Source organism: Orcinus orca, chromosome 1 (assembly GCF_937001465.1).
Source record: "Orcinus orca chromosome 1, mOrcOrc1.1, whole genome shotgun sequence".
Lineage (NCBI taxonomy): Eukaryota > Metazoa > Chordata > Mammalia > Artiodactyla > Delphinidae > Orcinus > Orcinus orca.
The window spans coordinates 184,926,412-184,940,748 of record NC_064559.1 but is presented as its reverse complement, the minus strand read 5'-3'; the positions used below and the strand labels follow the sequence as shown (position 1 = coordinate 184,940,748).

The 14,337-nt window shown below is 48.1% G+C and overlaps 1 protein-coding gene across 4 annotated transcripts in view; it reads right to left on the bottom strand.

Moving 5' to 3' along the window:
- Nucleotides 1-7,590, bottom strand: part of DLGAP3 (DLG associated protein 3) — a 66,591-nt gene extending 59,001 nt beyond the window's left edge. The window contains exon 1 of one of the 4 annotated variants that reach the window (XM_049695429.1): nt 6,585-7,590. The gene's annotated coding sequence lies outside the window, so the exon portion shown is untranslated. Of the gene's footprint in view, nt 1-2,301; nt 2,466-6,209; nt 6,350-6,584 lie in introns of those variants that run through there. The other 3 variants (XM_004266485.4, XM_049695390.1, XM_033422208.2) reach the window with 3 other exon arrangements.
- Nucleotides 7,591-14,337: the final 6,747 nt, after the last annotated feature.

The window sequence follows — 14,337 nt, the reverse complement described above, 5'->3', positions numbered from 1 at the left end:
TTTTCCACCCAACAGGCAGCCCCCACCTCCCATATATATACAACTTTTTAATTCTGAAAGGGGAAATGAAGAGAAAATATCAAGGCCAGAGTTCTTCCTCCCAGTATCTCTGGGTATGGTCCACGGCTCCCAGACTCCAAAACAGCTATTGGGGCAGAGGGAGGAACAGGAAGAAAATTATCTCTGGGCCTTAAAACTTCTTGGGGATGCTTCTCTTCTTCCCTAGAGGGCAGCTTCATGATGTTCAGTGAACCCCTCCCACCCCAGCCAAGGGCCCCAGCAAAGACAGGGTAGACCTGGAGGCTTAAAAACGTAAAGGGGCAGGGGGTGATCTCGGCTCACAATAATAAAAGAAGCAAGTATTTAGAAAAGAGGAGCTGGGTAGGGAGCAGGGGAGCAAGCTGAAGACACCTCCCAACAGGAAGGCAGCTGCTGGAACACTGGGTCGTGAATAGCAGGACCCTCCAATGGGCCAGGGAGAAGGGGGTGGACATCCAACGTTCCATGTGGGGGTGGAGGGGTGACTGCTTCAGGCAGTAGCAGCAGCTCCAAAGTAAAGTCTTATCAAAGCTGTTATGTAACCAAGGGAGCTGAGTGGAGCACAAACACCTCCCCTCCCCAAACAGGCACCCACACCCACACCCACCACCTCCCAGCATCCACAGCATAGGAGAACTCAGCTCCTCCCAAGCAGCTAGAGAAGGGAGGAATCATCTTGATGAGTTACATCAAAAACATGATGGGTGAGGGGCTCCTTAGTAAGTAGAAGTCACATCTGGAAAGGGATGAACGGGTTCAGTTTGGGGTCCCTAAATACCTCCCCTTTTTTTTGAACTCCCTGCCACACCCAGTTTTTGCCCAGCATCCAGAAACTTTCTCCTTCCTCTCCCCTCAAGAAGGATCCCATTTGAATATTTGATTGTTCCTTGGGGATGGGAGGTGAAGCTGCTATCATCCACTCCTGCCTGTTGTTCCCCCACAGCCTCATCTGCATGTCCTGACATTTGGCTCTCATCCCCCTGGGATGACAAGGGAAGGGACCTGGAAAAATAAGTCCTTGCTCTATTCCCTTCAGATTTACAAAGATGGAGCATAAGAACCCAGAAAATTAAGATGATCCTGACCCTAGATTAGTGCGGGAAAGATTTACAAGGGAGCTAAGAACTGAAATCCAGACCCCCATCCCCCGATTTGAATCATTTTTCTCCCCCCCAGATTTTTCTCTTTTCCCACTGCCCCATCTCTAGTAGCCTCCTCCTTCTCTGCTGCATGGCACTGAACAATCCCACCCACTCCTTAAGTCCTTTGCTTGGAAATCTTTCTCCCCAACAAAGTCTCTCCCAAATGCTGCTCTGAGCTCTGGTTGGGGTGGGCAAAGCATGAGACAGGCTTGCAGAAAATGTCACTGTCTCCTGTCCTGAGTTTGAAAGTATGGTGGGCAGGGGGATGCTACATGGTCAATCAAATTATCCTAAACTCCTGAGCTCTACGCACCCCAGGCCTAACCAGCAAAACCTGAAGTCTCTTAATCCAGATCTGCCTTGAGCCTGAAGTTCTGGGACCCAGTAGGAGAAAGGTTGGTGCCAATACCCCTAAGCTTATTGCACTAAAAACTACCCAAGAGAAGAGAGCTCACAACCGCAACATCACCCTCCATCCCTACCCCCACACCAACAGTCGGGTGGTTTTGGAAAGGGGAGGGGAACTGAAACAGGAAAAGAGGAGTCCCTTTCCCAAATACCGTTAGGAACCGTGAGGCCTAAGGTCAGAGGAAGGACCCCAAAATCTATCTTTCCGTCCAGGGATCCTGTCCTTGGAAAGTAGGTCATCAGGGAGAATTTTTCTAGCGAGCCCTCAGCACTGCCCAGCAGCCTTTCCATCATTGGGCCCCCAACACAGCCCCATTCAATACCCGGGACAGTTCCAAAGGAGCAAATCCCACCGAGTCCAATTCAGCACTTGGGACAGCTCCCAGCCACTCTGCGGTCCTGTTGCCAGAAACCCAGGATGCCAGAAACGAAAGGCTTACCCCACTACACCCCCGGTTTAGTACAGAAGCCCCTCTCCCCTGCCCCTCCCACACTCGCTCCCATCCACCGGAGGCACCTGGTACTCCTCTCTTCCCTCTATGTCCAAAGAAAGAAAAGAAACCCAGACTCCAGGCTTCCCTGAGTGAGCCTAGAGAGAGGACCCCACCCACCTCCTTTCAGCCCTGAGCCTCTCAACGCCACTCACAGCTGGTTCTAAAACCACTTTCCTTCTCAACCACCCCCCAAAAAATAAAATAAAATAAATACTCACGTGGGGGCCCCCAGCCCTGTAAGCAGATACGGCAGGGGGAGGCAGAGAGAGGTAGCTCCCCACACCCCGTTCTGAGCCCCCTTTCCGAAGGAGCCAGCTCCCATCTGGACTGGGGGGAGGAGAGACATGTGGAAGCACTGAGTGAGGGGAGGGGAGAAGGGAGAGGGGAGGAGGCAGGAGCGGAGGACTGCGGGGGGGGTGTCGGGATGGGGGCGAGGGAATCCTTCAATTTCATTCTCTCCCCATGTCTACATCAGCCCTGCAGGCTCAGCTCTTTAATATTTACACACAGGAAGAGGGAAGGATGAGAAAGAACAGAGAGTGAGGGGGGCAGGAGATACCTGAGCTCAAAGGGCATAAACGCAGGGGCCTTGGGGAGCTAGGAGCTCACACCATCCCCAGCCCATTCCCATTCTGAGCTCTTGACTGGAAGGAAAAAGGAACCCTGGGACCATTCTGTCCCTTTGTTAACAAGACACTTTGAAGCAGCATCAGAAAAAGATCAGATCCCCACCCACATACCTGGACACCCCCACAAACCCAGATTTCTCGGGTGCCTTATGTTCAGAGGGCAGAGGCAGTATTCATGCACAAGCACGTTCTGATGCTTGGAGGAGTGTTTGCATGTGGACCGCTGTGTAACAGCACATGAACATGTCAGCTAGCATGTACAGGTTTATACAAGTATGTTCTGAGTGCATCCACATGTAACAGCCCATGCAGTCATACGCAAACTTATATAATCGTATGTGTCAACCAGTCCCCAAGCGACCTCCTCGCAGCTCTCCAGCTAAAACCCCAAGGACAAGGCCACCCACCTCCCCAGATTCCCTTTTCACAGGCCCTTCCCTCACAGCCTCACTTTTTCTTTCTGTAACATGGGGAGAAGGACTGATGGGAAGGCATGCTGCATTTGAGCCCAGGGACTTGACAAGTTATTAGCAACGATGAGCTGGCAGTGCGTTGCCATAACGATGGTGCCACCACCTCACCCCAGCTCAAACCCAGACTCCCCAGACGGCAGGAGGCCCGCTGAGCCAGCAGCCTTCAGACCTGGGGGAAGGGGTGGGTAAAGAGGGAATCAAGACGTACTGCTTGTAGAGTGGAGGGTATGCAGCTGTTCTTCCAACCCCCACTGAGAGACAAAGCTTTGAATCTACCAAGTGGAATGAAATCAGATGCTGGAACGGTTTCCTGACCATGGAGAGGGAAGACACTGGAAGGGGTCTGTAGAAGCCCCTCTAGACAAAACCTCCTGTCGTCACTTGCTCTTTTGTCCCCTCACTCAAAAGAACCTCTTCTACTGATCTCAGTAGATTAATAGAAAAACCAAACAAATAGGAAGCACTTCTATGAATTCTGATTTTCCCACCTGTAAAATGGGAACACTTATCTTTCTTTTTTTTTTTTTTTTGCGGTACGCGGGCCTCTCACTGTTGAGGCCCCTCCCGCTGCGGAGCACAGGCTCCGGATGCGCAGGCTCAGCAGCAATGGCTCACGGGCCCAGCCGCTCCGCGGCATGTGGGATCTTCCTGGACCGGGGCACGAACCCGTGTCCCCTGCATCGGCAGGCGGCCTCTCAACCACTGAGCCACCAGGGAAGCCCGGGAACACTTATCTTTATCATTTAGCCCAGGCTCCTGGAAGGCTTAATTAGAAAGAGTTTAAGGGTAACCACAGACCCCTCCAAAATCAGACAAGCCCCAGAAGTTTCTCTACCTAACAGGAATATATGAAGTAAGGAACCATCAGGCCAATGAGGCAAAATGCATCAGAAACTGGATGGGATGAAGGAAAATGGAGCTCAGCCAGCCCAAGTTCCAACATCAACTGGAGAGAGATGAAGGCAGCTGCTGCCACAGAAGAAAGTCTGGGAGTCTGGCCTGCAGCAGCTTCAACCCCTCAGCAGGAATTAAGAGATGCTCAATGGCCTACCTCAGTGGTGGGTATGGCTAGGAATCCCCATTCCCAGGAACATCTGTAACTCCTTCTCTTTGGAAAGGGGTCCCAGGTTGAAGGGTCTACAGCCTTAAGGTTACTGAGTCTTTGTTTCTTCTCCCCAAATGCCCTCTGCTCAGTTTTGATGAGCAAGCGTGGGGTGAGACTGGGGGTTTCTAGGAATGGAAAGCAACATGGAAGGTTGTAAAGTTCCTAGGCTAAAACTAGCCAGGAACCCACAAGTTTGCTGTGTGACCTTGGGCAAGTCCTCTCCCTTCTCTGGGCTTCAGTCTCCTCACTTTGTAATTAAGAGGTTGGACCAAGTCAATTCTAAGCTTCCTCCCCTGGCCATCACTCTAGAGCTACATACAAGCGCACTCCTTGGATGTGAGCCCCCTGGCATAAAATGCAGTGGGCACTGCCTGCCAGATCAGTGGGGCGGGGGGGTGGGGGATGCGGGGGTTGTATCTGAGGCTGTTCATCCTATGTTCATGTTCCTTTTAGAAACACCTGCCACCCTAGCCCTCCCGGCTCCCTTTTTAGACCCTGATTCACTGCCAACTCACGAAGCCTCTCCCTCCCCTCCCTCTTCTCTCCTCCTCTCTCCCTTTTAGGCCTTGGCAGCTGGGTGCAGAAGTAGCCCCAGCACTCAGGGAATGCTGGGTGGAGGTGGAGGGCAGTGCCACCAGGGTCAGAGAGAGCACACCAGGGAGTACCACTCTCTAACCCTGGCCCAGCCCAGCTCTTTGAGTCACCAAAAGACCTGGGTTGGAGTCTTTCCGAACCACTGACGAGCAGTGTGTGATTGTGGGGAATGCAATTCACCTCTCAAGCCTCAACATCCTCATCTGTAAATTGGCATTATATTAAGTTGAACCACATGAAATTGCTGTTTTGTAGGTAAAAAACAAAAACAGTTGAATATTGACAATTTCATATGGCTTAACCTGCCCTGCCTGTTTCCCGGGATTGTTAGGAAGATGAGAAAAGTGTTGAGAAGGGAGCGTTTTTTAAAAGCCCTGAACTGACATAAGGGCATTTTTTTTAAATTATTATTACTTCAAAGAGCTTTTGCACAGACCCACCAGAGTCAGTGGGCTGAACCAATGACCCAGAACTTGGAAATTTAGGGATTGGAAGTCTGGAAACAGCCACCTGCTCTGATGACTAAGAACAGGACAGAAGCCTCCACCTGGCCTCCTGAGCTCCTGGCTCTAAAGGGCCCTTGGTGAAACAGTACTGGGGTGACACAAGTTCCAGGCCCCAAGAAGGAGAAGCACACACAGGCACATACACTCCAGCTCCCCCACCCACAGGCCCAAGGGCCTCAGCATGCAGCTAGGACACAACCAGTAGCATCACAGAGGGTACCCCATGGGGTAGGTGAAGGTGGGAACCAACGTGGAAAGTGCAAAGCAGCTCTTGCCTGAGTCAGGGGTGAGGAGTCCCTGGGGAGGGGGTTTGAGCTGACCTCTGAAAAGTCCCCTCTCCCTGTCCCATCCCCAATACCACCAGAAATCCCCTGGGAGAGGAGGGGACAAAGCCCAGGTGAGAGTGATTCAGAGTGAACACTGCTCGGATACATTCTCTCTCTCTCTCTCTCTCTCTCTCTCTCTCTCTCTCTCTCTCACACACACACACACACACACACACACACACACACACACGCACACATTCACACAGGCCACAGATACCTGGACCCACTCACAGAAACAGTCGCACCGGCACACACACATCCATTCGCATACACACTCAGAGACATCCACAGACACACACACAGCGACAACACACACTCATTCACACACATGTCCACCGACACATACACAGCAACACCCTCCATACTCACACGGCATACACCCACTGACACGCACACACTCACCCACAATGACACACGCACACTCGCTGCATACACTCACTGGCACACACAATCACCCACAGACCCACGGTGACACGCACGCGCACTCACACACCTGCAGAGGAAACTTCTCTCTGGATCTCCCCGACACCGCCACTTGCCCTCCACAACCCAGCTGGCTACTCCCTCCCAGACCCAAGCCTCAGCGGGCCAGGGCTGGGCCGGGGCGGGCGGCCACGCGGCTCTACCCCGAGAGCCGGTCCGCGCTCCGCGTGGTCCGCCACCCGTCCCTCCGGTCAGGCCCGCGGGCAGCCAGGGCGGGGCGGGGGCGGCGGAGGAGGCCCAGTCCTCCCCCATCCCGGGGCCGGGAGCCGAGGCCGCCGGAGCCCGGGGCGTGGGCGGCGCCGGGGCCGCAGCCAGGCCGAGGCTGGGGGGCGCTGCAGAGGGCGCGGCGCGCGAGGCCCCGTCCCCACCCCTCTCCGCGCCTTACCTGGCCCGGCTTGGGCTCCGGCCGGGTTACATGGTGCCGGCGGCCCGGGCCGGGGGCGCTGCGGCGGCTGGCGGGCGGGCAAGGACGGGGCCCGGCACTGCGGAGCCCCAGGCTGAGGGGCCACGCTGGCTGCTGAGCCCCGAGCGAGCGCCGAGCGGCTGCGGGCGCGGGAGCGGGAGGCGGCCAAGCCACGGAGGCTGGATTTCCCGGGGACCAGGAAGGGGAGGCGGGGGGGATCCCGCCCGCGCGCTCCGCCTCCGCCCCCGCCCCCGCGCACGGCCGCTTAGCCCGGAGCCGGCGAGAGGGAGGGGACCGAGCTCCCCGCCCCCGCACGGGACCCAGGAGGGCCGAGGTTGCAGCTCGCGAACGGCCGCCGGGGTCTCAGAGGAGACCCCGCTTAGCTGAGCGACAGCGCTGGGGAGACCCAGGTGGGGGGGCGAATAAGCCCCCGCCTCCCCGGGGACCGCCGGGGACCCAGGAACGGGCACACACAGTGTCACAGTCACGCACAGCCGCCTAGGCACAGGGACCCCAGCCCAGAGGCGGGCGGTTAGGGAAACAGTCACACAGCCTCCCAGACACGGTCTCGCGCCCCACTGAGGCACAGTCACACCCTGAATGTCACACACAGCCCCCCGGGCACATCCCTCTAGGAGACTCTTCGGGTTTCCCGGGTGAGCTACTCGATTTCAGCTCCTGGCCTCGGGTCTAAGAGCCCCCTTCCTCTGTTTCCCAGGGTGGGGCGCTGTGCCGGGCCTCAGAGCCACAGACAGGCATCCCCTATTCACAGTCCACACAGCCCAGGCATCCCCAGTGTGGAGCGAGAACCCCGCTAGACCTGTCGACTTTGCTGGGGACCCCACCTGTACCCACTGTGCCCGTCCACCGCTAGGCCCTGAGCCAGGGGTCGTGCCTAGGCGGGGGCGGGGGAGGGAAAGGGGACGGTCCGAAGCACAGCCGGAGGCTGCAGAGCCAGGACACAGGCTGCAGGAGACAGGAGAGGCAGAGGAGAGCTGACTGCAGCAGTCCCTGGCTTGAATCCGTCTTGGCGCCCAGAGCGATGCTGTAATGGGGGGGCGGGCGCGCGCACTGGGGAAGCCGCTTGGGGAGGGGCTCATTCTGGATTCCGATTTCCCTGGGTGAGTGTGAAGAGAGCACTGCCCCAGGCTCCGAAAGTTGGGGTGGAGAGTAGTGGGCAACCTTAAAGCCTTCTTGCCCTCTTCCCTCCTCCACACTTTCTGGTCCTGAAAGCTTTGGGGTGGTGAGGTGTGGGCTTGGGAGGCTAGGGACACTGACCATCCTCCTCTCTAGGAAAAGACCTTGGAGTAGTTCTGATTGAATACCCACCCAACAACCTCCTTCTCCCTGTACCCCTTTGGGGTCACTGGCTCTCCTCCTCATATAAAGGGGGAGACTGAGGCAGAGAAAGTAGAAGTCACAGGCCCAAGTGAATTAAAACTGGGAGTCAAGCCCTTTTTCCATTTCCCAAGAAGATGTTTAAAGATGCCACATGACATAAAGTTCTGGTGGGAGATAGGCAGACTGGTCACCTGTCCTGCTGCCCACATGACCTGTTCAGTCAAGACGTTTCAACATGAGCTAAGGTTGCAGATAATTCCCCAGCCTAGGGATCGGCCAAGAGCAGATATCAGGGAAAATAAGATTTAAAGTTGATCCTAGGAACCCCCCTTAGAACTACAAGAAGCATCTCACTTTCCATGAAACATAAGAACAGCCATCATGTAGGATGCTAAAAGGCACCACTATGTTTTCTCAGTTCTAAGATGTATACTTTGTTAACTATTCTGAAATTGGAAGAGCATCTTACAATGGATAGGGACATTTTATATGGTTTTCTACATTTCTCTTACAGTTGTATAAAAGAGCTGATGTGTTTTAGAATTGAGAAACAGTGTAGTTTTCACTTGTTTATTCCACAAACACTTACTGATTGTACCTGGCACCTTGCTAGCCCATTGAAGCATAAAGATTAGTCAGACAGACTTTAGACAGTGTTCTCCCACATCCATCCAGTGATGTATAAGGGAGATGGAGACGTAAATCAATCATTACTATGAGAGCCAGCTTCATGGGAGTGTGAGCGGTGCAGTCACACAGAGCCCCATGCTTACAAGGTTTTATGCTCTGCTGTCACTGTCTTGAAATTCTTAATAATTTTTTAACAAGGGACCCTGCACTCCACAAATTATGACTGCTGTATTAGGAGCGCCAGGCCTTAGTAGAAATGGGCACTAAATACTCTTAGCGTCTAGAGCTCTGTCTGGGTGAAGAAGGGCAGTCAAAGAAGTAAAGAAGCATAACGGAAGCATATGAGTAGAGTTTCAAAGATTGGTAGAGAGAATTAGGGTAGAGAGCCACACATGTACAGAGACAGAAATTCATCAAAATGTCAATCAAGCAGTATGGCAGACCAGGGGCTTGGTTCACCCTCCCACTGAAAGCATGATAAATGATTTTTTTTTAATTTTTAAATCTTCTTAAATTCATCAATGAGCTGGCAAAAAAAAATAAAAATCACTCCAGCCAAAATCTAAGTGAAGGCAGAACCAGAGAAGTGAGCAGAGCACTGAAGCCTGTTAGCCTTGGGAGCTGTAACACATTGGTTGCAAAAGGGGCTCACCTCTTCCTGAATCCTTGTCTTTTGCCATATGACTTTGCAACTTCCTGCATCAAGAGGGCGCTCTATTTTCCCACCCCTTGAATCTGGGTGGACTTGTGACTTGCTTTAACCAATAGAATGTGGAAGAAGTCATGGTGTGCCAGTTCTAAGCCTAAGCTATAAGAGGCTTGCCTACTTCTACTCTTTCTCTTGGTCTCCTGCCTCCTTTCTGAGAACAAGCCTGGTAACCTGCTGTCGGATGAGAGACAAGATACAAGAGAGCTTTGCTATCCAAGACAAGACCATCATAGACTAGCCTATAGCCAGCTGACCCCCAACCATGTGAGAGAGTCCAGCCGAGAGCGACAGAGACATATACCTAACCGTGGCTGACTGCAGATATTTAAGTGAGACCAGCTGAATGAGAAGAACCACCCAGTCAGTTTGATGACTCTTGAGCAATAATAGATGCTTATTAATTTAAGCCACTGATTTTTTTGTTTTTGTTTTTTTTTGCGGTACGCGGGCCTTTCACTGTTGTGGCCTCTCCCGTTGCGGAGCACAGGCTCCAGACGCGCAGGCTCAGCAGCCACGGCTCACGGGCCCAGCCGCTCCGCGGCATGTGGGATCCTCCTGGACCGGGGCACGAACCCGTGTCCCCTGCATCGGCAGGCGGACTCTCAACCACTGCGCCACCAGGGAAGCCCTAAGCCACTGATTTTTTGAATAATGTGTTATATCACAATTTTTTGGCAATAAATAACTGATTCAGGGGTATTTGCTAACATATGAAATTGAACTTCACTTTTTGTGAAAGAAGGACATGAGGGAAAGACAGGACAGGGCATGAGGGAGAGAAGATGAAGCACAGGGTTTAACTTGGGCAAATACTTCCCTGTTTAAACTTAGAACCCTAAAGGGCTCTACTCTAATTTACAGGTGAGCTAGGAAAAAACTCACCCCATCCCCACATGTAGGAAATTGCAAGGAAAATTATCTGTTTTAAACCTTGGCAATAACAATGAGTGTAGGGAGGAAAAGTCACCTCCTGAGATTCCATAACTACAACTTAGACCTCATGTGCAATCAAACTCACTCTACCGAGGTGATCTGAAAAACCTGAAACCAAAAATTTAGTATAAATTGTTCCCAGACAGGTAGTGCCCCAGGTGCCTGGCAGAAGCAAATGTAAATCTTTGTAAGAGGAACTCACTTTCATCTTAGGCCTCAAATAATTTCCACAGATAAAGTTCCAAAGAAAATGAACAACAACAAATGGCAGAAATGCATCTGCAAAGAACCCAGTTATTAGACTAATGAGACACAGAACATAAAATAATTATGTTTAATGTATTTAGAGAAATAAAATAATCCTGTTGCCTTTGGCTTATTTTCCTTGTCTTATTGTGCTGGCCAGAGTACAATAGAGTACAACGTTAGGTAGAAGTGGTGACGGCGGGTATGTTTGTTTCATTCATAACTTTAATGCTCTGACATTTTTTCTTTAGGATGATACTTATTGTAGGATTTTTGAACACCTCTCTTGATCAGGTAAAGGCAGTTCCGCTTTACTTCTAATTCACTAAGAGTTTTAATCAAATATATGTTGAATTTTTCAAGGACTTTTTCTGCATCTTTTGACATGATCATATGGCTTTTCTCCTTTAATCTGTTGTCATCATTCCATTTAGAGATTTTCCTAACATTAAATTTCACTTTCCGGAGATAAACCCAACTTACCTGAAGAGCTTAATGGTTTACTTTACATATACTGTTGGATTTGATCTGCTAAAATTTTGTTTTGGATTTTTGCATCCTATATTGATAAGTAAAATGAGCCTGATATTTTCCTGTTTTTTTTTTTGTCTAGGATTTGGTTTCTAAATTATCCTAGCTGCATAGAGTGAGTTGGGGGAATATTATCCCTCTTCTTTTCTCTGAAGAAGTTTGTATAAGATGGGGATGGTCAGATATTTGTAATTTTGGTGAGACGCATCTGTAAAACCATCTGGAACTGGTGTGTTTTTTTTTTTAATGGGAAGTTTTCCGTTTTGCTTTGTTTTGTTTTGTTTCACTATTGCTTCTGTTTCTTTAACAGGACTATTCATTTATTTTATTTTTATTTTTATTTTTTTGGCCGTGCTGTGCGGCTTGCGGGATCTTATTTCCCTGACAGTGAAAGTACCTAGTCCTAAGCACTGGAGCACCAGGGAATTCCCTAATAGGACTATTTCAGGGTTTCTATTTCTTTGAATCAATTCTAATAATTTATATCTTGCTAAGAATGTCTATTTTTTCTAAGTTTTCAAATGTATTGTCATAAAGTTGATGATAAAATTCTATCATCTTTGGAATCTGCTTCCTCTGCAATTGTCCCCCCTTTTATAATATTTATTTGTGCCTTCTCTGTTTTTCTTGATTCTCATTGCCAGAGACTTGTCCATATTTTAATTATTGTAAAGGAGCAATTTTTTTAGTTTTGTTGCTCTTCTCTATTGTATCTTTTCTAATTTCTTCATTTCTGCTCTTATTTTTATTATCTACTTCCCTCTATCTTCTTTAAGTCTACTCCTTCTTTAACTCACTGGTTAAATTGGAAATGTAGTTTTTTTAATTTTGGGCCTTTCCTCTTTTTAAATATAAATATGTAAGGCTATAAATTATCCTTGGGAATTCCCTGGTGGTCCAGTTACTAGGACTTGGTGCTTTCACTGCCAAGTGCCCGGGTTTGATCCCTGGTCAGAGAACTAACAACCTGTAAGCCACAGCGTGGCAAAAAAAAAAAATTATCCTTGAAGAAGTATTTTCACTGCATTTCATATGTTTTCATTATCATTCAATTCTGAGTGTTTTTAAGTTTCCACTGAGATTTCTTCTTTGACCTATGAGTTATTTGGAAGTGTGTTAATCATTTCCAAATAGCAGTATTCAGTGTATGTTTTTGTTATTGTCTTCTAACCTAATTGCACTGTGATCAAAGAATCTTGCCTGTATGATAGTTATTGTTTGAAATTTGCTCTGTGACTAGTATATAATCAATGTTTGTAAATGTTATATGTGTGCTTATGGTAGTTAGTCTCCAAGGTGGCCCCCAATTATTCTCATCTCAAGGTGTTTATTCTTTTGGGTAGTCCCCTCCCACATTGAATAATAGGGCTGTTATGTACAACCAATATGACGTTGCAGAAATGACAGTACGGGATTTCTGAGGCTACATCGTGAAACATGTTGCAGTGTCCATCTTTTGGTCTGAGGTTGCTCACACTGAGGGAAGCCAGCTGCAATGTCATGAAGACACTCAAGTAGCCCTGTGAAAAGTCCTACATGGGAAGGAACTGAGGCTTCCTTCCAACCACTAGCACCAGTTTACTTGTTATGTGGGTGAACCTGTTTGAAAGCAGATCCTCCAGCTCCAGTCAAGAAGACTGTAGCCACTGACAACATCTCTCTGAATCTCATGAGACATATTGAACTAAAACCACCCAGCCAAGCTGCTCCTGAATTCCTGACCCACAGACACTTAGAGATTTTAAAAATGCTTATTTTTGTTTTACACTATTGAGTTTGTGCAGCAGTGGATAACTAAGACAGTTTTGAAGAAGATTTTGTACTCTCTATTGTAGAAAGGAGAATTATGTACAGTCATGCTTCTGTTTGTTCAATTTTATTGTTTATATCTTCAATATATTTAGTGAATTTTTATCTGCTTGACTTATCAGCAATTTAAGAAAATGTGTTGAAATCTCCCATCATAATGTGGATTTGTGGATTTCATATTGTAGCCCTATCAAATTTTCTTTATCTTAAGGTTACTTTCTTAGGTGCATGCGTGGTACGATTAAAGAGGAAAAATAAAACATCATTATTTTCAGATGACATAATTTTCTACATAGAAAATAATCTAAAGACAAACTATTAGATGTAATTGTATTTAGCAAGGTATCTGAATAGAAGATCAATATACAAAAGTCACTTGCATGTTTTTACATTAACACAATAATAAAACATGTAATTTGTAAAAGTACATCATTTATAATAGCTACAGAGGTGTTAAATATTTAATAATAAATCTAATAAAAGATACATAAAAGTATAAATATTTACTCAAATTCATTAAAAAAGACCTAATCAATGGAGAGATATTTCACATTCATGGATAAAAAAAATCATGATTTTGTAATGATGTCAGTTCTTTCCATATTGATCCCTACATTCAATGCTATTTCAATTTTTAAAAGTGTAGGGCTTCCCTGGTGGCGCAGTGGTTGAGAGTCTGCTTGCCGAAGCAGGGGACACGGGTTCGTGCCCTGGTCTGGGAAGATCCCACGTGCCGCGCAGCGGCTGGGCCCGTGAGCCATGGCCACTGAGCCTGTGCGTCCGGAGCCTGTGCTCCGCAACAGGAGAAGCCACAACAGTGAGAGGCCCACGTACCGCAAAAAAAAAAAAATGTAATTTGATAAGCTGATTCTAAAATCATTATGGAAAAATAAAGAACCAAGAAAAACTAAGGCACATTTTTAAAAACTTTTTATCATGAAAAATTTCAAACACACACACAAATATATAGTAGAAAGACTAGTATAACACCCCCGCCCCCATGTATCTATTACCCAAATTCAATTATTATAAATTCGTGGGCAACTTAGTTTAATCTATATATCTCCCACTCTCCCTCTCTGTATTATTTTAAAGTAAGTCATAAACATAATATTTTGTTAATAAATATTTTAGTATGTATCTCCAAAACCCAAGAATTTTTTGTTAAACCTAATTGCAATATAATGATCACATCTAATAAATTTAACAATAATCCCTTAATATCATCAAACATCTAGGGAAATAGCCAATCAAATATTTCTGATTTCTCATACATTGTACAGTGGACCCTTGAACAACACAGGTTTAACTGTGTGGGTCTACTTATTCACAGATTTTTTTTCAGTGAATGTGTACTACAGTACTACATGATCCATGGTTGGTTGAACCCACAGATGTGAAACAGCAAATATGGAGGGCCCACTGTAAAGTTATAAGTGGATTTTTGACTGCTTGGAGGGTCAGCTTCCCTAACCTCCACATTGTTCAATGTTCAAGCGTCAGCTGTAATTGACTGATGTCATTTAAGTCTTTTTA